Source organism: Herpailurus yagouaroundi, unplaced genomic scaffold (assembly GCF_014898765.1).
Source record: "Herpailurus yagouaroundi ecotype Mexico unplaced genomic scaffold, PumYag 29, whole genome shotgun sequence".
Taxonomy (NCBI): domain Eukaryota; kingdom Metazoa; phylum Chordata; class Mammalia; order Carnivora; family Felidae; genus Herpailurus; species Herpailurus yagouaroundi.
This window is the reverse complement of record NW_024412377.1, coordinates 42,003,939-42,028,293: the sequence shown is the minus strand read 5'-3', so window position 1 is coordinate 42,028,293 and position 24,355 is coordinate 42,003,939. Positions and strand designations below refer to the sequence as shown.

The window sequence follows — 24,355 nt, the reverse complement described above, 5'->3', positions numbered from 1 at the left end:
TGTGTGCCATGGGCTCAGAGACAGAAAGCAGAGGCGGGGTTGTCCGGATAACGGCCACCGCCGAATGCCCCAACATCTCACTTCCAGCTGGACAAACGGGGGCGCCCGGAGGGGTCAGGACTCGCCCCGAATCATGAAGCAGGTAGTGGCCCGGGCAGGCCTGGGGTCCAGGAACTTCCTCAGCACAAGCAGCTGCCAGCATGGAGACTGGAAACACTCCCAGCCTTCCTGGTGGCCCCGAGCACAGCGGCCACTTACGGCTTCCGGGCTGACAGCTGCAGAACAACTTCTCCCTTCCCGAGCTACAGTGCTTCATCTCAGACTCCCAACTGACCAGAGATGCAGCACTGCACCTCAGGCTGGGGGACAGGGCGCCGCTGCTGGGTGCCGGGGGCGCATGGTGGCCACTCCACCCTAGGCGGGAGAGGGGGCGTGAGGGGGCCCGCGGCTTCCCCCACCAGATGCTGCCATAAGTGCCCCCACTGAGCCTCCTGCCCCCGTCCCGTCCGAGCCCTCTGCGAGGGCCATCCACCCTCGCCCTCCCTTTTCTTTTAAAAAATATTTTTTAACATTTATTTACTTTTGAGAGACAGAGCACGAGTGGGGGAGGGGCAGAGAGAGAGAGAGAGAGAGAGAGAGAGAGAGACAGCATCTGAAGCAGGCTCCAGGCCTCGAGCCGTCGGCAGGGAGCCCAACGCGGGGCTCGAACTCACGGACCGCGAGATCATGACCTGAGCCGAAGTCGGACCCTCAACAGACTGAGCCACCCAGGTGCCCCTCTTTTTCTTTTTTTTTTTTTAAACCAGCTTTGTCGAGATGTAATCCACACGCCCCCCTCCCCCAATTTAAACGTACGACGAAATGGTTTTTAATATGTTCACAAAGTTGTGCCACCACTGTCGCAATTAATTTTAGACCACGTCCTCACCCCCAAGAGAAACCCCTTCTCCGTTAGCCCCTCGCATCTCCCACCAGCCCTGCTCTGGGCAGGCCGCTTCTGTCTTTGCAGAGCAGCCTGAACTCACCCGATACGGTGGCCCCATCCCCACCTTTACCCGTTGCTCATTCCAGCCAGATGGCACCTTCAGGGTACTTGTGTGGACTTCCTGCTCCGGCTCCTCCCGACTCCCCAGCCATCCTTCTCAGACATCCTTCCGGAATGCTCCTATCGCCTCCACGCTTACGAGCCTGAAAGCGCTCACCCTCCTTCCGGCTAAATTCCCAAACCCTCACTGAAGATCACGAGGACCTCTTCCTCTTCTCCGGTGCCCACCACCTCTGGACTCTTAGGGGGTGCTCCCCCTCACGCCCCCTGCTGACTCCTCTCCCAGTGCTCCGTGCCTACTCAAAAGGCTGCTTTTTCTGGGAAGCCCTCCTCCACCGCCTCAGACATCAGGAAGCCCTGGTCAACGTCCTCACACATGCTGTGTCCACTTTCTAATCCTGTGTCACACGTGGTGTGCAATTCTCTTTTCTGACCTCCCCCACTTGTGGGCTGTGTGGACCACCTGTGAGGGAAGGGACCCGGCTGGCTGGGCTCACCGCTGAAGGTAGGTTCCCCCGTGTAGACGCTCATTAAGCATTGGTTGAATGGCTGAATTGTTTTCCTCGATCTGTTTCTTTCCGGGGTCAGGCTGCAAATGGCACGTGGGCCTGACTGGGCTAGTATCCAGTTCCCTGAGGAGAGCGCCCACATTTGTGGGTTTAGGGGTGTCCTTGGGCCTTGCTGCAGTTTTTGTACGTGATACTGGGCCCCAGGGAATGCCATTTGGTGGATGAATGAATGGCCACGGAGATAAATTGTTTTTCTGTTGAGAGCGGGCTTGGGTGGGAACCTCTGAGTGAGCAGGCAGAGCTCCCTCGGTCCCTCCTGCCCCGCCAAGTTCTCGGGGAACCCCCAGAGGACCTTCCTGCGTTCCTGGATGTCTACTGTGGTGGCCTTGATATGTGGCGACATGTGGTGCATGACGTATACTTTCAGAGATATCTGAAGGCTTAAGGGGGGAGGCGGTGGGTATCCTCTCCTTAGCAGAGAGCAAAAAACCACACACTTCCTTAAAAAAAAGAAAAAAAAAAAGTATCTCCTGTGCCTCTATCAGAAATCTGAAATTTGGCCCGAATCAAGAGTCTCTCTCTCTCTGGTCTGCTACTTGGAGCAGCTCAGTCCCCACGGCCTCCTGAGAGGGACAGCCCCATCTTGAGGTACTCCCAGCCAAAGAAATGCCTTTCTTTAATATGGAATTCTCCTGTAGGAACTCTTTCCAAACTGCGTTTAGCTGGGGAATGATTCCAACAACCCACCTTCGGGGTCCTGGACAGCCCACAGCCTGTCCACACCACTCTCCCACCAGCCCTACGAGAGAACGTGCTGGGCCTGACAGCTTGAAGCTTTCAGTAAGAAGCTGGGGGCCGGGGGCTGTCCCGACAGAGTGAACTTTCCAGGGCTCCGGGAACCAAGCTGATAAAGCCAGCCTCCCGCGTCCCTTGCTGCACAACTCTTTCTGAAGCCTTCAGCTGCCCACCTTTGGCGTCCCCGCGTCTTCCCCTCGGGTCTCAGGCCTCAGGCCCAGGCCCTTGCAAGCCACGTACCAGGGGGACGGTAATCACACCGCCTGGGGCTCGCTCTGCTTTTTCTTACCTTCGTCTCCTCGTCACGAGCAGTGTTAGAGTTTCTCATGAACGGTAGCGATTTGTACGTACCTATTGCCAGTGACTCGTGTTAAATGTAAAACTCTTGTGACGGTTTGCAGATGTGGCAAACATACGAAAGGGGGCGTCTGCGTGACTGCAGCTCGGGAACTGCGCCCCGTGACGCTGGACCTTCAGGACAGCGGGTGAGGCCGGCAGGGGTATGTTGTGACCTCCACGCGGGGGACCGGGACGGGGAGGAGATGGTTCTGTGGGCACAGCCTGGCTCGAACCAGGGGAGGCGCGGGCTGTTTCCGCACATCCCATTAGGCTCCGAATATTGTGGCCGAGAGAGCCCCCCTCCTGCGTATGGAAACAGGAAGTAGATGGGAGGCAGGCCCATGTTCCCGTGGGAGAAAGTGATGCAGGGACAGGGCTCCATGAGCAGCCTTTGGGGGAAGCTGTTTGCTTCTCCTCTGGCTATAGGCTGCGTACTTCTTTCTGTTCCTTGTAGCTAGGAAAATCACAGTGACGCCGACTGTAATAAGAGCAGTCATTTGTTGACTGTTTTAATTGTGCTAATCCCCCCGTATCCCCAAGGCTCTGTGAGAAGGGAATTTTCCAAGGCCACGGAGTTAGGAGCTGAGCTGGGTTCCTAACTCAGAACAGCCAACCCCGGCTCCCTCATCTTTAACCTCTATGCCCAATGTCTCCTCCCCTGGCCAATTTACCAATCCTTTGGGTCTGAGACAGGGTCTCACCATTTCACCTCCCCATCCAGCAAGCCTAGGGTGACTTCTATGTGCCGAGGGGAGGTGGGACTGATGTCCTTGCCCTGGAGGGGTGCAGTCAGGCTGAAATGGAAGAAGAATGTCCCTGGCAAGGTGAATAGGGCACAGATCCAAGTGGCACCAGGGACAGCCTAAGAAAGGACTGCCAAGGTCTTAGAGGACAAAGAGGTTCCTGCCCCAGGGGGGGAGCTGGGAGGACTTCCTGGAGGAGGGGGTGGTAGGCTGGGAGGAGGGGCAGAGATGCAGGAAGTGTGTCCTCTTGCCCAAGAACTCTTCCCTTGAGTCTCTCTTACTTGTCCAGCAGGCAGACAGTGCTGGCCCTGACCCCTGGTCTCCTTCAGATGAGAAGGAGGTCGACAGCCCTCCTATTCCACTTACCCCACCAGAGGCTCCTTCTTACTCTTGGTCCCCAGTCAGGAGACAACGGGCCATTTGGGAGACCTGAGTTCTACCGGTGTGGTCACTTCTCCCACGTGCTTCCCCTCTCTGTGGCTCCCTTTCCCCTGTGTCCAAGGAGACACTTGAGCAGGTGGCCTTAGACTCATAGCGGGCAGATTCTTACCTGGTGCCGGCTGTTGGCAATCTGCGGCGTTGCTCCCAGAAACGGGCCAATTTCCCCTCACTGCTCCCTACTGTCTTCAGGAAATGTCGCCAAGCCCAGCCCGGGGGAGCCTCTGTCTTCTTGGGAAGCTCCGGGGAGGCTGGGAAGGAGAAAATAAACAGTGGCTGTCTGGGTTTTCTCGCCAGGCCCAAGTGAGGAGGCCTCCCCAGCTCCTTCCCTTATATGGGCAGGCTGCTCTGGGCCAGAGCCGTCACTGTCACTGCACTCCCCCACCCTCCACCACCACTGAGGGCTGGGGGCCACTGCTGGGCACCTGGGCCTCTGGTGCTGCCGAGGCTGCGGCAGGGCTGAAGGTACGGGGTGGGTCCCAGGATATGTCTCCATAGTTGCCTCTATTGCTTAGCCGCCTGTCATGGCCTCTAGGCTACTTGGGGTGGAGCCCGTGGGGAGGATTTTTTTTTAATGTTTATTCATTTTTGAGAGAGAGCGTGAGCGGGGGAGGGGCAGAGAGAGAGGGAGACACAGAATCTGAAGCAGGCTCCAGGCTCTGAGCTGTCAGCACAGGGCCTGAGGCAGGGCTCGAACTCACGAACTGTGACATCGTGACCTGAGCCAAAGTCAGAAGCTTAACCTAACGGACTGAGCCAGCCAGCCAGCCCCCTCCCCACCTCCCCACCCCCACCGTGGGGAGGATTTATACTGGGATGAGGGGTGGAGGAAGAGAGTTTCTACCTGGTCCCGACTTAATCCCCAACTTGCACTGTGACCTTGGCCAGGCCTTTTCCCTCTCCCACCTCTGTGTCTCCCTGTGTCAAATGAGGGTATGAAAAGTACTGACTAATCCTCACGGTGAGTCCCACGAAGGGGAGCTTCTGTACCTCCATTTTGCAGAAGGGAAAACGCGCTTGGCGAGGCCGGCTGGACTACAGCTCTCCAGCTAGAAAGGCAGGGTTTGAACTTGGGGCTGTCGGCCTTCAGGGTCTGTGTTTGGAATGGGCTGCTTGCTAAGGCTGCTCTCGCTGTAATATTCAGCCGCTCACCTGTGCCATATGGAAGAGGCATCTATCTACTGGTGCCGCTCCCTCAGAAGACCGGGGGCCCCCCAGTGCCCAGCGGCCAAGCCCAAAGGAGCCTGACCTGTTTAGCGATGGGCGCACCAAGGCGTTCATCCCGGTGTTCCCAGCACCCCATTCGGGGCTGGAGCAGACTCAGGGCTCACGAAAGGGGAGCTGTGGAATCCCTGAATAGCAGACGTCAGTAGTCACATCTGTGCTATGGGCACAATCTCTCAACTCCCAGGCCCACTCTCATGATGGAACAAAACGATGCATGAGAACACACTGAGATGTCACCTTTATAATCGGCATTGTCTCTGTTCATAAGCTCTTTTTTCTCTCTCTCTTGTGTCTTGTCCCCAGGCCATCTTTTCCCAGGCTGACCAGTTCTCGCCTGCCCAGCTGTGGGACTGACGAGGATGGGTCTGCTGGGAGCCGGGGCTCTGGGCCCTGGTGGCAGTGATCACGGGAGAGGCTTTGGGAAGGGAGGTGGGAGGGGAGGAGGGGACGGGCTGCTGGGAACAGCTCAGAGATGAGCCTTGCACAAGCACTGACATCCTGTGTGCTCTTGGGCCAGCCCATCCGTCATCCCGGCATCCTCTCAGACCCCCAGCCCTCTTCCTGGGGGCCCAGGGACAGGTCTCCAGGACGGAGGACAGACTGTCAGCATGGCCGAGGGACAGCAGCTGGCCGCCCCGCAGGTCTGCTCAGTGTCGGAGCTGGACAGTGCAGGCGGGGGGGGGGGGGGGGGGGGAGGCGACGAGCGGGGAGAGGTGTCTGCAGCCCTCCTAATCCAGTTTGTTCAGGCCAGGGCTCTGACGCTCATTGGCTAGCGAGTGAGGGCCCGGGGGTGTGTGCTGTGTGGGGGCCCACGTTTGCTTGCACAAACGAGCGTGGGGCGTGTGCAGAGGTGAACAGGTGTGCTGCATTATATAAGCCAGGCCTGGGCCTCGTCACCTGTCCTGGAGTGTCAGCTCCCTGCCAGAGCCCTGCCTCCCCCTCTCCCGCCATCAGGTCTTTGTCCACTTTTTCCAACCCTCCTGGGACCCGGTGCCGGAACCCCGCTCTGAGAGTGAGCGCCTCGGCTTCTCTCTGCCTCCGTGTCTCTACCTGCCTTAGGGAGCTGGTACCTCACCCCTGCCTGCTCCACCCGCGGGGAATGAGAGCTGGCGAGTGTTGAAGAATGTGGTAGAAGGGACGAAAGCTATGACGGGTTTCTCGGGCTTCGCCGTGTGCCCAGCAGTGGGCACACGCCTGACCTCACAGACCCTTTCGAGGCCCTGTGAGCTGGTTATCACCAGGCTCACCACGCCCAGGTCTGTCTGCTTCTGGAGCCCGACCCTGTGTACTCCTTCCCAGGGAACTCTCCTGTCCTCCCCCAAGGCTGTCGTTCCGCCGTAGCGCAGAGGCTTTCGTTGCCAGCTTGTAGGGAGCGTAGGGTGGGGTGGATTTCTAGCTCCGGCTTGGTTTTCCCTTCTCTGACTTCACTTCTTTTCTCCTACAGCCCACATGTAGCAGCTTTGATGGCCCACACCCCCTCCGTCAGCAGGGCCTTCCTTCAACTCTTCCCAGTGCAAGGCCTGGTTTCCTGGTCATTCTGGGGGTCGGGATGGGGAGGTATCCTGGGGCGCAGGGCTGTTGCGGGAGCCCCCAGTGGCAGGGCTGGGGCTGTGGAAGGCGTGGGGGAGGCACTCACAGCTCTGTTTTCAGGGCCTCTGCCGCCTGCCCTCCCCTCTGGTCCTCAGGAGGCTCTCTCTGGGGTGCTTGCTCGTCCAATGTCAGCGTTGCAAGAGTGGCTCCCACCGGCCAGTGCCCTTGCCTGAAAGAAACAAAGATACAGCCTTTCAGAAGGATGCTGGGGAGCCCTGTGGCCAGAGCCCTGCCGTCCGTGGGTCCTGACTGGGCTTTTGGGCTCTGAGGGACTGAATATGGGCCTGGCCTCCTGCTGGGTCCCCAGAAGTCTGAGGCTGAGGCTGTTAGGATCTTCCACGCTCCAAAGAGCCTGCTCCTCAGTCCCTAGGCAGCCACTGTCCCCACTTTACCTGCCCAGCTTTCCAAGGGAGTGTTCTGAGCAGCTCTAAGCTCCAAGAGCAGCAGGGGCCACGGTCCCTTCCCAGCACACTAAGGCCCCAACGCGAAACAATGGGTCTGGAAGAAAGTTTCCCAGAGGCCCCTCTGACCAATGGCTCCACCTCCGGCCTCAGACGTCAGAAATGAGCCATTTAGGGGTAGGTCCAAACTTTGGGTTACCACAGTGGCCAAGGCCGAGGGGACAGCCCTTGGGCCACCCGTGACCGCTTCGAGCTGCACAAGGCTTTCACCCTACAAAGTGCTTCCTTCCATAACTGAAGGTACCACCTCCGCCAGGGGTAGGAGTAACTTCCCCGCTTAACCGAGGTTCTCAGTGGCTCTGCAGTGTGCCCAGCGTCATCCACTGGCAAGAATCAGAAGGAAGCCTGAACCCAGGGCAGCTCATGCTCCATCCAGCCTGAGCATCCAGCCTGAGCTGGATGACCCCGAAACAAAGCTCACATCGTTACGGTCATTGCAAAAGCCGCTGTGCCCTCTGCTGGCTTTGCTCACTTCCAAGAAACACGAGGGCCTGGGAATGGGCCACATCTGGGAGCCAGATGGCACCACAGTGGGAGAGGGCTGAGCTCGAAGCTCCTCGCAAGCACAGGAAACCGTGCGCACAGCCGGGTCCCCCTGGAGGGGCTTCCTTGCCCTCAGCTCCCCTTCCTTGCTCCCTCACGCATGTACACGTATTGTAGCCTGTGCCCTCTTTGGACTCCAGGGTCCTGGGATTTCCACCATACGTTTGCAAAGAACAGAGAACCCAGGCCCTGCAGCCAGGCAGGTCTGCACCGAACCTCCCCCTAGCTCTTTCTAGCTGTGTGACCAAGAGCTGGTGGCTTCACCTCTCTGAACTTGGTCCCCGACCTCAGGCTTGTTTGTGAAGGTCAGCTGAGGTCCGTGTCAAGTGCAGGCGCAGTCGCTGGCATGTAGGGAGCCCACGTACATGGCTGCATTTCCATTATGAGCCCGGGGCTGGACCCACAGTGAGGCATAGGCTTGGGAGGGAGGGAAGCAGGAAGGATGGGGGCAAAGGTCCAGAGAGGCATCCACAGAAGATGTGGATGCTGGGGTGGGAGCCACCACGTGGGGCCCCTTTCCATGTCCCCTCTGTGATGCGGCTTCTCCGGGCCTCTGTTTCCCAGGGCGCCCTCCCACCCCCTTGACACCCCCGCTGAGTTCACTAGCCTCACACGCTCCCTACTTCCTCCCCAGGGAAGGCTGCTGCTGGGGACTTTTGAGCAAGCCCTGGGAATGCAGTTTGAGGCTGAACTGAGAGTGATGGAGGAAGAGAGGGAGAGGAAGGGGGTTCCACCTGCCTGGCCCCTAATACCAAGCCTGGTGCTCAGGCCCCGGGAGGCTGGGGGCTAGAGGACCCCCGTGCTTCTCATTCACCGTGACCTTCCAGTGAGAACAAAGGCAGGGACACACAGTGACAGTTACAGTAGCCACCACCCACTTACGCCGGGACCTGCTGTGATCCTAATAAGAGCTTTCGATGCGCCCCACGCTCGCTAAGTGCTTTGCGCTGGCTTTCTCACAATCACGTAGAGGAGTTGCGTACCGTTTTCACTCCCATTTTCCAGACGGAGAAACTGAGGCTCGCAGAGGTCATAGCGCTCCCTCAAGGTCACACGGCCGGTGAGCGTCAGGCTCAGGATGGGCTTCGGCCAGCCCAACACGCGTTTTCACGGCTGCCCCGTGAGACCCGACTATCCCCGGCGCCATTTTTATAGAGCGACAGCCTGGGTGAGTGTCTCACGGCGTTTCGTCAGGCCTGTGTTCACTGAGGTGGAAACGGGGCTGTGGGCAAAGAAGCATTTGCAGAGTAAACGGAGGTGTGCGGACCCCGGCAAAGGTGCACATCTCCAGAAGCAGGGAGGCTTTCCATTTTCGTTATGCCTCTTGTACTTCTCCCTAGCGTGCTGTCTGTTTAAAACCAACCAACCGCAGTAAAGGGATTAGTTCTCCCTTCTGCCCTGTCCACTTTGCAAAGAAGTGGGGCCTCCAGGGTCCCGGTTTGCTGGCTCTGAGCGACGCTCTCTGGATACTACAAATGCTGGTTTCTTCTGGCGCGTGCTGGATGGGAAGAGCAGCCGGTTAGAATCCAGGTCACCTGTGGACACGCGGTGTGATTGCGGAAAGAGCCTTCCCCTCTCTGGGCCTCACTGTGATGTGGTGGGGAGGGGACCGGACTCCATGGTATCCCACTGGGGGGATGGCTTGACCGCAGCCCATCCCCTTGGTGTTAGTGTCAGTGTGATGGAAGGTGGACGGTCTGCATGGATCTCCACGGAGCGAGAGAGAAGGGGCACCGAAGGTTGAGGCTGGAACTCCCCCGCTGGCTCTGACTCACTTCCCCTGCTAGCCCACCCTATGCTCAGCCCAGAGCAGGCCACAGGGACCTGGGCCAGGTGGGTTTTCTGCAGCAGGACTCAAAGTCTCAGAACGTTAGTGCTGGAGGCAACCTCGTCTCGCGCCCATTGCTCGGATGAGGAAAACCGAGGTACGGAGAGGAGAAGCAACCCGCTCAATGTGATGCAGTCAGAGGCCCAGCTGGGACTGGCTCTTTCTACTCACGGAGGGATCCTAATCTGTTAGATCTTAACAAAGAGGCCCTGGGAGGGAGGCGGGAGAGAGGGGGCCTTTAAGTTCCTTTGGCTTTGAAGATGGAATAATCATGACTTCCTTTTCTAAATATCTTTTGGCCCTTCCTAGAACCAGATGGCGGATGTTTGGAATTTATGTTGTAAATAGTGTTTAAGAAGGGGATGGGGGTGAAGATGTGTTACTTTCTCCATCTTCCAAAAGCCGGATCTGAAGGAGGGGATGGGGGAGGGGGGAGGGGAGCTGTGTATGAGATGGGGGAGAAGAGAGAGGAGACGGGGAGGAAGAAGGAGGAGTCATTGACCAGAAGGGCAAGAGGGAGAGAGGCAGGGCGAGGAAGAAAGTGAGTGAAGAGGGGGTGAGGGGTGAGAAGAGGGGCAGAGGGAGAGAAGGCGGGCGAGGGAGATGGGGAAGGGGCTCCCCGGGCTGCAGGCTCCAGGCTCCGACAAGCTCCATCTCAAGTCCAGGAGCAAACCCTTGAGTTTTCTAAAAATAGCTCAGCCTTTCCCCCAGCGGGGCTGGCAGCAGGGACGGAGAGAGAGGCACGCTTGCCCTTTTATGGTAAGAAAAATTCAGATCCCCAGAGGGGGAGCTGGGCCAGGAGCCTGTAGTTCGGGATGAGGCCCAGCCCTGGGGTCCAGGGTGGGACAGTCTGGGTGAGGTCTGTGACTTGGTGGGATGTCCTGGCCGGTTGGGGGGAGTGGGAGAGGGTAGCTCCATCGTCTGTGAAGAGAGGGCTGGGGTGGCCACACTGGAAAGCCCTGGGGTCCTGGTGGAGCCCCAGTGATGGAGTGCAAGACCTTAGAGAAACATCTGGTCCACCCCATCTCCCTGTTTTTAGAAGAAACTGCATCCCAGAGAGGGAAAGAGACTGTGTGGACGTTTGGGGTGTCAAGGTAAATAGATCCCAGGCTCACGTGTGGATGGCTAACATGCCCATTACTCTAAAGGGCAGCATGGTTAGTGGAGAGAGCACGGGTCTGGGCATCGGGGGACCCAAGGGCCCACTTCCCATTTGCACATGGTTTGCTGTGTAACCTTGAGCAATATGCTGGACCTCTCTGGTCTCTGATTCCCCCACTGGGGTGATCTTCAGGGCCGTTCCAGCTTCTCGCCTCTCTGGGAATTCCGAGGCTGGACAGCAGAGCTTGGGGCATAGAGGATGCTGCTCCCAGTAGAGGGGAATCTGCAGGTTGCTGTTTCCGTCCTGGCTGACTTCCTGTGCTCAGGCAAAAGCTTAGATGGAACGAGACAGGGAGAGAGGAGGGGAGACTGAGGCAGATCATGGGTGGAATCTCTGACTGTTTAAGCTGGTTGGGTCCAGCCCCGCTCTGAACACACTGAGGCCAGAAAAGACCTCATACTCATGGTCATGCTCAAGGTCATATGGAGGGTTGAGGCAGAGCCAAGAATAGAACCAAGGGCTTCCCCTCCCAGCCTTGGGCTCTTTCCTCTGCAGGAGGCCTCCCGTCTGCAGCAGCTGACAACGTGAGGGACTATCTCTGGGCAGGAAAAGAGCGTTCCTGAGCAGAGCAGTTAGAACTCAAGATACACCGTCATCTTTTGACTACTTCTTGGGGATAGTTATGTCCTGGGGGGGGGGGGGCACCTGCCTCTCTTCTGTCCCCTTCCCTTGGCTTTGAGGACCATATCGTAGCTTCCATCTCTGGATACAGGCAGGGAAGAGGCAAAGGAGGATGCACCGGGCTAGGCGGCCACCCTGGCAGTGCCATCTTGGGCAAGTCCCTCCCCCACCCCACCCCGCTGTTGGCCTCAAGGTTCCACATCTATAACACGCTCTTGTTAGGTCCCTTTTCGCTCTAACAGGATAATGACACTATGAGTTTAAAATTCAACACCAGGAATGATGACTAAGCATCTGCTAGGATCGCCAGGCTGAGTGAGAGGGATTCAGTACTACTCTGTAGCTTTATAATCCATGGAGGTGGGGACCCAGTGCCCAAGGTTCCTGGGAACCCCAATCCTGAACCCGGGCTGATTCTCTGAGCCCAGCCTGAACCCAGAACTCACGGAGCTCTGGTGTCACTGCCGAGGCCTGGCTGTCCCGGTGGCTCTGCCCTGGCCTCTCTCTACTCTTTCCCACACGGCTGCCCTATGTGGTTCCCCTTCCTATCTGCCCACGGCCCATCTCTGCACACCCAGCCTCTCTGTGACTCAGCCCAAAGAGGCTTGCTTTCCTCTTACAGCCTCCTGTGACACCCCCACCCACTGCTAAGGGAAAAGAGGGACGGGAAAGAAATAGGGACAAAAATACAGCGTCTTGTTCTAAATTGGAAGCTTCCCTGTGACCCTCCTGGAATTTCCATGTAGACTCTTGGGGGCGTGTGAACAGAGCTCCCAGGGACCCGGGCCCCCTCTGCCTCATTCTTGCTGGGGTGGAAGGCCATCGGCTGAATGCTCCCTGGAGACCCAGTCTTACAAGCAGGCTCCAGGTCTCCCTGGTCAGGCCTGGTGGGTTCCCTGGGAAGGACGAAAAGCAGCAGTGGGGTGAAAGGAAGTGGAGGGGAGGAGGGTCCCCAGAGGGCCTTTGTGAAGTCAGGGCAGAACTGATGTCATGCCTAGCTGGGAATCTGACATCCAGGCAGCAGGGGAGTTCAGTCCTAAGGCAGCCAGGGCTGTGATGTGAAGTTCCAGGCTGGTGTGGGAAAGGCCACGAGGCTCAAACTCTTCTAACTTGATTTCTCTCCACAGTGTCCGTGCTAAGCTTGCATACCTCTGGGGACGGGGAGCTCAATCACCTCATCTCTCTTTGGACAGACTCTTGGAGAGTCCTTCCTAGTATTCCTACTGACACCTGCCCCTCTGGGACTGCATGTCCTGTCCTTTAAGTTTACAAAGAACAAGTGTCTGTTCCCTAGAAAGCTCTTCGGAGGTTTAAATATGGCGACTACAGCTCTCGGGCTCCCTACCCTTCCTAATCCCACCCCAGGTCTCCTATCCCATTATCTGATATCTCAGAGTCACTAATGCCGTATTCCCGGGGCTCTCCCCTGCGCTGGGGCTCTTGGCCTGACGGTGTTGGGGAAAGGATACAAACAGGCTAAATAAAGAAAGGGACTCCCTCCCGAGACAGATACCAAGAAGGACATCTACCACTCAATGGCATTTTGGTTGCAGGCTATTAAGGCCGCTTCGCCATCCAACCTTCCCCACTTTGCCAGCCTCAGATCTCACCCGGCTTTAGACCTACCCTCCGTTCCGGTCAAATGCGCTTGTTTGCTGTTCTGAAAATGCCCTCCTAGTCCCGCCTCCATACCTTCGCACACAGAACTCTCGACCTGGAAAGCCTTCCCTTCTCTTCGCTGTCTATCCAGAGCATGCCATGCTGCTCTGACCGCCCCTACTCCAGGTTCTCCCTCCCTGACAGTCCAGGCAGCCACCATCACCCATGGGATGACCCACGCGATCTCCCTTCCAGCCCAAATCATGGAGCATCACAGCCTAAAGGGCCCGGAGGGACAGCGGAACTTGACCCAGTGTGTTAGCTGCAGAGCTGGGGTCCGAGTCCCAGCCTGATCCTTTCCCTTTATCGCCATCTTGCCCCAGCTTGTCTCAGCCGACACCCCTGGACTCAATGGGGTTGTCAGGTCACAGGCCTGAGGTCTGGCAGGCTCCGGGGAGACAGGCCAGTGGCCTCTGAGCCTGGCAGACCAGCCAGGGGTGGTGCCCTGGCTGTTACAGATGCCATCCTGAGGCGGCAGCCTCCCTCTGGACACTTCAGCCCCATCCTTGTTTGCCGAATGAAGAAGAGGAGGAGGAAGAGGAGGAGGAGGAGGAGAGGAGGGGGGAGGAGAAGGAGGAAGAGAAGGAGGAGGAGAGGGAGGAGGAGGAGGAGGAGGAGGAGGAAGATGGTACGGGGTGGAAGCTAGTGGCAGCTGAGCAGTGTCCCTGTTAAGGTCACTGGGGCCAGTGTGTCTCCCAGTTCGGGGCTTCTCCTTCTCCCTGGAAGCATGGCTTGGGGCAGAGGAGGGCCATTCAGGAAGGGACCTAGGCTTGCGGCCCATACGGGTGCTCAGGGAGGGCTGAGGTGAGGCTGCTTCTTCCAGCCTTGGTCTGGCTCACTGCCCCCTCCTCAAATCTCTGCTGGGTGGTGCTGGGTGAGGGGCACCCAGGACTGATGGGCCCCCCCAAGGGTACTCAGTCCACACTACGGGGTGCTCATTGGCCAGAAGGATGGTTTGGCCAAGGTTTGCATTTTTGCCCTTGAGCAAGTGTGTGGATGGAGAGGGGGGGAGGATGGGGGTGGGGTAGGGGGAGCTCCATCTATCCCCTCACCATAACAATACTTAATCTAGAAGGAGGCACCAGGCTTCAAACGGTCCCCTTTCCAAATGCCTAGTCGGTCCCATCGGGCAGGCCAACTCTCGCTCGCTGACTCAGTGGGGCGGCGCTGGAGCTACGGGCACGGGGTCCTGGAGCCAGCCAGACCTGGGTCTGAGCTCCAGCTTGGCCTCTTACGAGCTGTGTGACTTCAGGCAAATGACTACCTCTCTCTGAGCCTCTGGGACCCCAGAGAGGGGCCAAGGGCCCGGCGCCTGGGAAGACTCGGCATGCGGCTGTTGGTGTTTTTGTAAGAACAAGGGCACTTTATCCCCCCGAGGGAAGGAAGAGTTGGAGCCCACTACGGCGCCTCCTTCCCTCCCAGAGAAGCTGCCTTGAGTACAACGGTTCCAGTTACCCGTGCTCAATGGCGGTCCGTGCAGAAGCAGGTGACCCGCCTTCCGAAGTCGCCTCAGAAGGTCAGCCTAAGGCTGTGTCACAGCGCCTGTGTCATCAGGTAGGCACTTTCCCCTCTCACATCATCACAAAGAGAGTGAGTGCAGTACGATATTTTGAGAGAAACGCCACACTCACAGAAGTTTTATTACAATACATTGTGATAATTGGTCTGTGTTATTAGTTATTGTTAACGTCTTACTGTGGCTAACTTCTAAGGTAAACTTTGTGACTGGTAGGTGTGCATAGGAGAAACACAATATGTACAGGGCTCGGCGCCCCCTGCGGTTTCAGGCATGCCCTGGGGGTCCTGGAGCAGACCCTGTGTGGGCGAGCCGGAGGGCTGCTAGCACATTTTAGCAGTTATTTGTTACTGGCCACTTGCTCTGCGACCGGTCACTGATCTGAGGGCCTCATGCGTTTGAACCCGTTTAATCCAGGCAACTCAGTAACCTGAGGAGACAGGAATTCTTATCACGCCCCCTGTCACACAGATGCTATGAGAAAGATCTGGAATTCAAACCCAGGCAGCCTGACTGCCATTCGGCACCTTTAACCACCAGCCTCTTGCATCTTACTTTTTTTTAATGTTTATTTTGAAAGAGGGAGAGAGAGAGAGAGAGATAGAGAGACAGAGTGTGAGCGGGGGAGGGGCAGAGAGAGAAGGAGACACAGAATCCAAAGCAGGCTCCAGGCTCTGAGCTGTCAGCACAGAGCCCGACGCGGGGCTCGAACTCATGAACCGTGAGATCACGACCTGAGCCGAAGTTGGAGGCTTAACTGACCGTGCCACCCAGGCGCCCCCCACCAGCCTCTTGTATTTTAAACCTGTTCTGGCAGCCATCTGACCCGACCCCCCCCCCCCCCCCCGGCCCAATCCCAGTCCCCTCTTCACCTGGGCAAAGAGTATCACCCCACCTCTGAAAGCCCCTTCGCTCAGGAGTTGGCCTCGGTTTCCTCATCTGGACAAAAGGGGCCCGGATGAGTTGGTCTCCACGGGCCATGGGAATAGGTGATTCATGTTGTGCGCTAAGGCGGGTTTTGAATTGGAGAAAAGGTTTCTGGTGGAGAAGCATGGCTGCCAATAAGTCGCTTTTGCAAGCAGGGAGGGGGCCGCCTCTGTGGCCCTCGTATGTGTGGTGAAGTCCCGCAGGGCCTGTCTAGACAGGCCGTCCGGAGATGGCAGCCCCTGTGGGCTCTTTCCCCCAAATTCCTGAAGATGATCGGGCAGGCGGCCTCTGGTTGGAGCGTAGCCGCCTCACACCGCTGGGCCGGGGGAAGGCCGCGTGAGCAGTGCTCATCCTGCCCCAGGGCCTCCAGGGTGCTCTGTGGCTTGGCGCGTGGAAGGCGGCCTTCTAGACACCCATGTGGACAGCGAGCGCGAGCAGCAGTTTTGTTTCTTCTTTCATCCTTTTTTTTTTTTTTTTTAAGTAAACTCTAGGGGGCGCCTGGTGGCTCAGTCTGTCAAACCTCCCTCTTGATTTCAGCTCAGGTCATGATCCCGTGATTGTGAGATCGAGCCCTGTGTCAGGCTTCGCGCTGCCCCTCCCCTGCTCACGCTCTCCCTCTTTCTCAAAAAAAAAAAAAAAAGAAAAGAAAAGAAAAGAAAAAGAAATCCGACCATTTTAAGTGTTGTGAAGGCGGGGGATGCTTGTATGCAACTGGTAGGAGTGCAACTTGATTCAGCCACTTTGGAGGATGAGCCAGTGCTCTCCTGTAAAGTTGACCAGGCATGTATGCCAGACCCCAGCAATCTCTCTCTCAAGGTATAAATTCCAGAGAAACTCTGGCTCACAGGCACCAGGAGACGTGGACAAAAGTAGTCATAATAGCAACCATCAGAAAAAGCCTTCATCACAGGTTTTTGCACGACCCCACGGCCCTGTGCCCTGGGGACTGTTCACTTGGAAGACAGTGGTTGAGGCAGGACCCAGGCATAGCCCAGCGGTGAGGACCTCGGAGACCATCTCCCTAGCTCCTCAGGGCTCGCATGGGGAATCAGATACAGCCCCGAGGGTTCGCGGTGACACTGGGCCTGGAACTTTCTATTCCCCAGAGCTATGTGTGTCAGCTCTTTCCCACAACTGGCCACTCTGGGAAAGGGCTGATTTTGCCCAGAGAGCTGCAGTGTGGCTCTTAGCGAGTCGAGACAAAGTCCTTTCTATCCTGGGGCAGCCGTGGGGCTGAGGAAAAAACAGTGGCTTTGAAACTAACTAGAACACTTGGCTTCAAGTTCTGGCGAGATCACCGTCTTAGCCAATCTCCTCTCTGAAATGGGATCCCTCCTCCCTGCTTCGAGGTGTTGTGGTGGGCAAGCCAAGAGCGTGTATTCTGGAGCTGCGGACTAGGTTCAAATCCCCTCTGCCACTTTCCTAGTTGTGTGACCTTGGGTGAGCTCCAGTGGTTTCCTACTCTATAAATTAGGGATAACGAAATGATGCTGATTCCTGCCTCTGGGTAATCCTAGGAGGATTAAATGATACTACAAGTGATTCAGCCTGGTACCTGGCCTCCCAGGAAATCCTCCATGTATATTCACGAGGTCACCCCCACATTGGAGGGTCAGCAGGAAGTTCTGGGGTGGAGTGGCCGAGGGGCAGGGCAGGGGGTGGGAGACCCCGGGGGAGAGAGCAGCTGGGGCAGCTGGCACAATACATGTCCAGCCTTAACAATTCGCGAGCTAGGTGACCTTAGGCAAGTCACTTAGCCTCCATGACTCAGTTTCTTCATCTGTCCAATGGGGATCATAATCGCGCCTACCTCACAGGGTTGTTGTGATGATTTAGTGAATTGTTTCATGTAAAGACCTTAGGTAATGGCTGGACCATGGCAATCGCAATATAATTCTCGTATCTGCACCACCACCATGGAGTCCGGGATTGGGGAGGCCGGCTGCTTCTGTTCTAGCCCTGTCATCGGCTCTCTGCATGACCTAGAGCAGTGCTCTCTTATTGGATCCAGTTCCCTCAGCTGTGTTTGTGAGGGTCCCGGCTGCTTGGCCTCACAGCATTCTTAAAACTCTACAGGGGCGCCTGGGTGGCTCAGTCGGTAAGCGTCCGACTTCAGCTCAGGTCATGATCTCGCGGTCCATGAGTTCAAGCCCCGTGTCGGGCTCTGTGCTGACAGCTCAGAGCCTGGAGCCTGTTTCGAATTCTGTGTCTCCCTCTCTCTATGACCCATGCTCTCTCTCTGTCTCAAAAGTAAATAAATGTTTAAAAAAAATTTTAAAAACCCACAAAACTCTACATGAGTGGGAGCTTCCTCCAGGAGCTTGAAATGCAGATTCCTGGGGCCCCACCGACGGCTTAACCTCTGGCCTTTGAACTCATACCTGCTGTACCTTCTCTCTTCAGCAACTCCGAGTGCTCCCTGTCTGAGTTTCATTCCCACTTTTCTCTAAACAGAGCTAAGGTCATCTTGCCCCTCGAGAGGAGTAGGGTCCGGTGGTAACATGACACCAGCCCCATTTACCCTGCTCTTGGGTGCCTGTGTCCCTCTCTCTTCATGACAACCAAGTGACATCAGAACCATACTCATTTTATAGAGGAGGAAGCTGAGGCTTGGGGATAGCAAGTGACTCGCCCAAGGTCACATGTCTGGGAAGTAAAAGAGCCAGGATTGGACCCAGGCAGTTGGATTCCAGAGTCTCCTTTGGGACCGTTATGGCCTCAGGTCTTATGTGACCAGAGTGGGGCAAGCGAAGGTGGTGGGCGGGCTGGCGTTGGAGGGTTGTGTCCACTCTGGGCCCCAGATGTGGTCAGAGCATATTCAGAAGAGCGATACTGCCTGCACACCTTCCGGTGACGATCCCAGGCCTCTGCCCCTGCACAGCCCTGCCTCGCGCGTCTGTTGCCTTCCTCTGAGGCCCCCACCACACCGCGTCACCCCTCCTGAAACCCTCTGCTGTGTGTTCGGTCCTCATGGCACCCCGAGGCCCTGCACCCCCTGGTCCAGAGATCAGCCCCTTCCCCACCAGAGGCTGCAACAGGGCCAGGCTCATCCTGAGGCCTCGGGGCTGTGGGCTGGCCCTCCCCTGGCCAAACCTACAGTCGGAGACCCTTCGGCTCCTTTCCGCCACTTGAGGCTCAACCTCTGAACGCTCCCATGGGCTTCAGGCATCTGCGTGGACTCTCAGCTCAGGGACTCGGGTGGGGGGCGGGGGACTTCCGGCACTGGCTGCCCTTTAGGCTGCAGTAGGGTTCCAGAAGCCACATCCTGCACGGAGACCTTGTTGTCCCACGGTTTCATGGTACGCATGGGAAACTGCAGCCCAGAGAGGGTAGAGTGCCCGCCCAGGGCCACAGGGCCAGGCAGTGAGAGGCAGAGCTGGGGCTGGAGCCCACGTCCCCAGCCCCCAGCCGGCACCCTGGCCTTCCCCGCCCCTCTGCCGGTCTGCTGGAGCCTGCACTGACATAGCTTCCCCTCGGCTTTGCTTCTTGAAACCATTACTTGAAAACAGCTTTCCTTGCCAGGAGCCCCAGGCTTTTGGAGCTGTGAAATCAAACCTCCCAGAGCAAGGAAGAAGCAGTGTCTCCAGAGAAGCCGGGGAGATGGGCCCAGGGCCGGCAGGACACGAACGCCTACCGCTCCCTCCGCTCCCACCCCCCACTTAACCACAGCCACAGAGCCCTCCGGGCCAACTGGACCACAGACCCCGCCCATCCGGTCAGGGCAGGGTGGGCACTTAGAGGCCATCCAGTCCAGCCCCTGGACGGATGGGGAAACTGAGGCCCGGAAAGGTGGAAGCGCAGAGCAGGTTAGCGAGAGAGCAAGGACCAGACCCCTGGCTACAGCATGCCCCTGCGGCGGATGCCACAGATGCCCCCCGATTCGCAGACGCCATGTCTGTCACTGGTTCTTACCTCTCCTGGGGTCTGGTCCAGGTGTGGCTCCTTGTGGCCCGGACACGGGGGGCAGCCCATTTAGGGGACGGTTGGGGGCGTCACTGCTTCTCAATTAACTTGACCGGGCCTCTGGCACCCCTTACCGCCACAGGGCATTTTTAAACGGCTGGCACTGGGCCCCCCTCCCCTTAGCCCCTTGCCCGCTGCTCCTTGGCCACAGAGGGGCCCTCTGCCTTTTACCTTATATGAGCTGAAGAGGCGAGCCTGGTGTTGGGGTGAGGCGGGTGCTGAGTCCTCCCGGGGCCCCCCATTGGCCCGGGCGCCTGCCACGTGACCGCCTCGCCTTGACCTGCCCCCGGTGCCGAATGTTGCTTTTACCCCCTAAGGAAGGAGTGGTTGACAATTTTCATATTTCTTCTAAATTTGGAGATTTCAGACAATGCTGGGAGGCTTGGCTCCAGCTGCCAGAGCCCATGTGGAAGTCATTAAGCCAGAGAAGGGGGGGGGGCGCGGGAGAGAGGGAGGCAGGGAGAGGAGGAGGAGGAGGAGGAAGGGGGATGGAGTTCTGAGACTTGCCAGTTGTCAGCCTGGGAACACGAGCAAACTCCCTGGGAGCTTGCTGTGTGTGAGAATATCCTTCCTCTTTCCCCACTCCAGTGCCCCAGGACTGGAGAGGGAGTTCTGAGATGTTTCTGGGAACCCCCGGTGGGGAAGACACCAGTCCCGGTTCCTGAGGTCCAGGGTCTGGTAGGAATGGCAGGGGACAGGGGACCAGGAGGAAGTAAATTCCTTCTCCAGAAAGCCGGGGCCCTGATAGGCCAACCCCATGGTTTTGCAAAGGAGGTCCCGGGCCCCAGAGGGGAAGGGCCTGTCTTGTCACACAGGAGGCGGTGATGGTGTAGAGCTTGAATCCAGGGTTTCCCTGCTCGGATGCTCTCTCCCCACCGTCCTAGTGGTCACAAATGCCCTTCTCTCACCAGTATGCTCCTTCTTTCTCATTAGGCTTCCTATAAAGTCCTTAACATTTTTCATGCCTCAGGGCCTTTGCACTTATAGCTCTCTGCCAGAAGGGCCCTCTCCCTAGAATTTCCCACAGCTGGCTCCTTCCCCAGCAGCTGGTCTCAGCTTAAAAGTTACCTCTGGGGGAGGCTTTGCCTGGCCGCTGCACTACTCTCTACTATTCCCCTTGCTCCTCTGTGAAATGGGATAATAAAGCCTGCCTTGCAGTGCTGCCACGAGGGCCGCGTGGCACCTGCAGTCTTGGGGGACGGGTCAAGCAAAGACTCTGGAATCAGACTCGGACTACGCCCAGCACCACCTCTGCTGTTTCCCAAGGGGGCTGTGGGAGGGAGCTGGGGGAAGTAATTTAGCATCTACGAACTTCACTTTCCTCCTCTGTGGAATGGGGCAAGAAACAGTACTTGATGAATTGCCAGCGTATGAGTAAGTGCTCCGCAAATGGGAGATCGTATTAAGGGTTATGATGCCAGACCCGAGGCATGGCAGACGCGCCGTCCCATTTAGGTCATTCCCTTCCGTCCTGGACCAAAAGCATGGGTTCCATTCATAAGCCCATCCCTGGATAGGGAAGATCATGGTCGGGGAAGGCTTGCAACCCTCCCTCCCCGCCCTGCTCTGTCTCCCAGTTTCTCCCTCCAGAGCACCACAACAGATCGCTGGGTAAAAAGAAAACCAGCTGATAGAGCTATCAAAGTGATGGGAAATCCACTTTGGAGATTGTGAAACATACCTTATGCTTCTGTTACTCGTGTGTAACCATCAAGGATTTTTCATCAAGGCAGAAAGGAAACACAGAGAAAAACTACCAGTGTATGTTGTAGAGAGATCCACCAGTTCCATGGCCGAGAATTCTGTGCCTGGCTGAGCAGTGAGTTGGCTACCCCTGTCATCAGAAAGACCATCACCGGAGGTCAGGACAAGGACTTGAGCGACCCGGAGACAGATCCTAGGACAGGAGGTGTCCCAGCACCAAAATATCTTAAAAGGCTCACTAAATGGCAGCCATGTGTGACTCAGTCTCTATAAATCTGTCTCAAGCATTTTGAAGCCCGTTTTTATTTCCTCCCATACCCTCTCTTGGGAGTTATGGGTGCTTTATGTGTATTAAACACTCTGGGAAGTGGCTTTTTTTTTTTTTTTTTTTTTTTCCCAGACGGTGGCAAAAACAGTCTTGGGAATCCCTGCACTCCCAGAGGAAACAGGTCAATAAGGCCCCAGCTTAGTGTGTGTGAGTAAAGTGTCCTGGGAGGTGAAGGGGGCTTCTTGTTAAGGGGGGGGGGGTATGAGCGTGGGCTGGGTGAGTTCTGTGTCCCCAGAGCGTGTGTGCAATTAGGGGTAAGGGGAATCCCAACCAGGAGGGTGAACGGCTTAGAGAACAGGAGACTCATGGCACCTGGAAGATGTCTTATAGCTTCTGGTGATCAAGGAAGAGAGTCAGGTGGTATAATTGGAATCTTCAGGAAGATAGGGTTTAAATCTACATAAGAAGGACTTTTTTTTTTTTTTAATTTTTTTTTCAACGTTTTTATTTTTATTTTTGGGACAGAGAGAGACAGAGCATGAACGGGGGAGGGGCAGAGAGAGAGGGAGACACAGAATCGGAAACAGGCTCCAGGCTCTGAGCCATCAGCCCAGAGCCCGACGCGGGGCTCGAACTCACGGACCGCGAGATCGTGACCTGGCGGAAGTCGGATGCTTAACCGACTGTGCCACCCAGGTGCCCCAAGAAGGACTTTTTAAGTTGGTGGAGCCTACCCAAGGATGAAATGGGCAAATGAGCTCTCTTGGTAAAGTGATGAGTTCTCTGTCACTAGAGGAATGCAAACAGAGGCTGGGTGGCAATTTAGCAAGTCCCTTCCAGCCCAGGGATCCTATGAATTTTATCTGACACTTCCCCCAACCTTCCCCTAACCCCCAGCTCTGACTTCATACTGATCTGACTCGATGAGAGGTGATGGGTTGGGAGGTAATTATGGACTGAAAAGGGCCATCACCCCTGAGTTAAAAATCAAGCTTCCTATGTTTTCTTTGGTAAGGATAAGACTTTTGGTTCATTGCCTGACTTTGATCCTGAGGAGGAAGTCATGGTGAAGAAATGGTTAGAATTGTAATCAAGCCGATTTCTGAAAAACATCATTTCACACACAGCTGTCCCCAGTGTATTATGACACCCATTTGGATGGCAATAATAATAATAATAATAATATAATACACCCTAGATACTTAGATACTTATACACTGATGTTCACAGCAGGGTTATTCACAATAGTCAAAATGCGAAAACAACCCAAGGGTCCCTCAGTGGATGAATGGAGAAACAAAATGTGGCCTACACGCACCCCGCAATGTCATTCAGCCGTGAAAAAGAGCAGAATTCTCTTCCACCAGCAACATGGGCGAACCTCGAACACATTATCCTAAGTGAAGTAAGTCAGACACAAAGGACACATGCTGTGTGACTCCACTTCTGTGAGATTCCTAGACTAGGCAAATTCATGGAGACAGAAAGTAGAATGGGGGTTGTCAGGAACGGGGGGGGGGGGAGGAGAATGCGGAGTTAATGTTTAATGGGTCTAGAGTCCCTGCTTGGGATGATGAAAAAAGTTCTAGAAGTGGATCGTGGTGATAGTTGCACAACACTGCGAACGTACTTATGTACTTACAAATGGTGAAAATGGTCAATTTTATGGAACGCGTATTTTACCACGATCAACTAGATGATGTATCCGTTGGGGTGGAGAGTGCGGATGTAGCCCAGTGCCCTGCTGGGGGCTGAGTTTGTGTTTTGTCTGTCCCTGAGGCTACTGCATAGCCAGGCCAGGACAGAAGGTCACTGGGAAGTGACTGGCAGGCGTGTCTCTGGGAAAGGAAGGAGGATAAGCTTCCCAGCTTCATCGCGAGAAGGAAATAACCCACTTCTTGTGTGGATCACCTGGCGTAATGGCGGTGTAGCACTGTCCTCCCAGACCTCCGTGATCCCCCCCCCGACCCCCAGGACGTGGGACAGGCTTGCACTGAGGGGCCCTTGGGGCTCTTTCCTGGGCTGGGGAGAATATGAGCTTCTACCTCTCTGGCTGCTTTGGAAGGTGTGGACTTGATCCACAATTTGGGATCTGACTCACCGAGACCAGCTTCCACTGGACGTTCGTGTCTTTCTACCCCAGGCTGTGCACCTGCTGTAGCACTGCATGGGACTGCACGCTGCCCCCTCCTGAGACACCTGTAACGACCGGGGGTCCCCTGGATACATGCGAGGACGGTGGCGAGAGCCTCAGAGAGAGCGGCTCCGGGGCCCGTCTCTCTTCCTGCTGTTAGCATCATGTGGGCCTTGAATGTTTAAACCCGTGGGACCAACTGGGCCACACCGATCACACCCTGAACTGTGCAGAGGAACACCCCAGTAACGTATGTGCATGTGATTGCACGCGTGTGTGAAAATGCACTGTTAGATGTTTGAGAGAATATGGGGATTTGAGTGCTTTTAGCCCACTTCATGACTGTTTTCTGGATTTGATATTTTCCTGATTTACACCGAGCACTTATTGTTTTTCACTATCAGGGGGAAAAAAAAGGGAATTATCACTTTTCGAAAGGCATACAACATGGAGGTTCCTCAAAAACTTAAAAATAGAAATACCGGGGCGCCTGGGGGGCTCAGTCGGTTAAGGGTCTGACTCTTGGTTTCGGCTCAGATCACGATCTCACAGTTCAGTTTGTGAGTTTGAGCCCTGCGTTGGGCTCTCTGCTCTCAGCAAGGAGCCCGCTTCAGATCCCCCCTCTCTCTCTCTCTCTCTCTCTCTGCTCCTCCCCCACTTGCACTCTCTCTCCCGCTTTCTTGAAAATAAATAAACATTAAAAAAAAAGAAATTGGGGGGTGGGGGGAGGGGAAAGTGGGTGATGGGCATTGAAGAGGGCACCTGTTGGGATGAGCACTGGGTGTTGTGTGGAAACCAATTGGACAATAAATTATATTTAAAAAATAGAATATAGGTGTTAAGAGAGAAAAAGAAAAAAAAAGAAATACCATTCGATTGAGTA

General features: G+C 56.1%; 1 long non-coding RNA gene across 3 annotated transcripts; it reads right to left on the bottom strand.

The window, feature by feature from the left end:
* Positions 1 to 790: 790 nt before the first annotated feature.
* LOC121044879 (uncharacterized) lies at positions 791 to 19,544 on the bottom strand. 3 transcript variants are annotated; one of them, XR_005797524.1, is made up of 4 exons: positions 19,316 to 19,544; positions 8,674 to 8,912; positions 6,733 to 6,855; positions 791 to 4,120 (listed from the first exon to the last, which is right to left on the bottom strand). It is a non-coding gene; the product is annotated as an uncharacterized LOC121044879 (long non-coding RNA). The 3 variants fall into 3 exon arrangements; XR_005797519.1 differs by lacking the exon at positions 8,674 to 8,912 and having other exon boundaries at positions 19,316 to 19,534; XR_005797521.1 differs by lacking the exon at positions 19,316 to 19,544 and having other exon boundaries at positions 8,674 to 10,038.
* Positions 19,545 to 24,355: the final 4,811 nt, after the last annotated feature.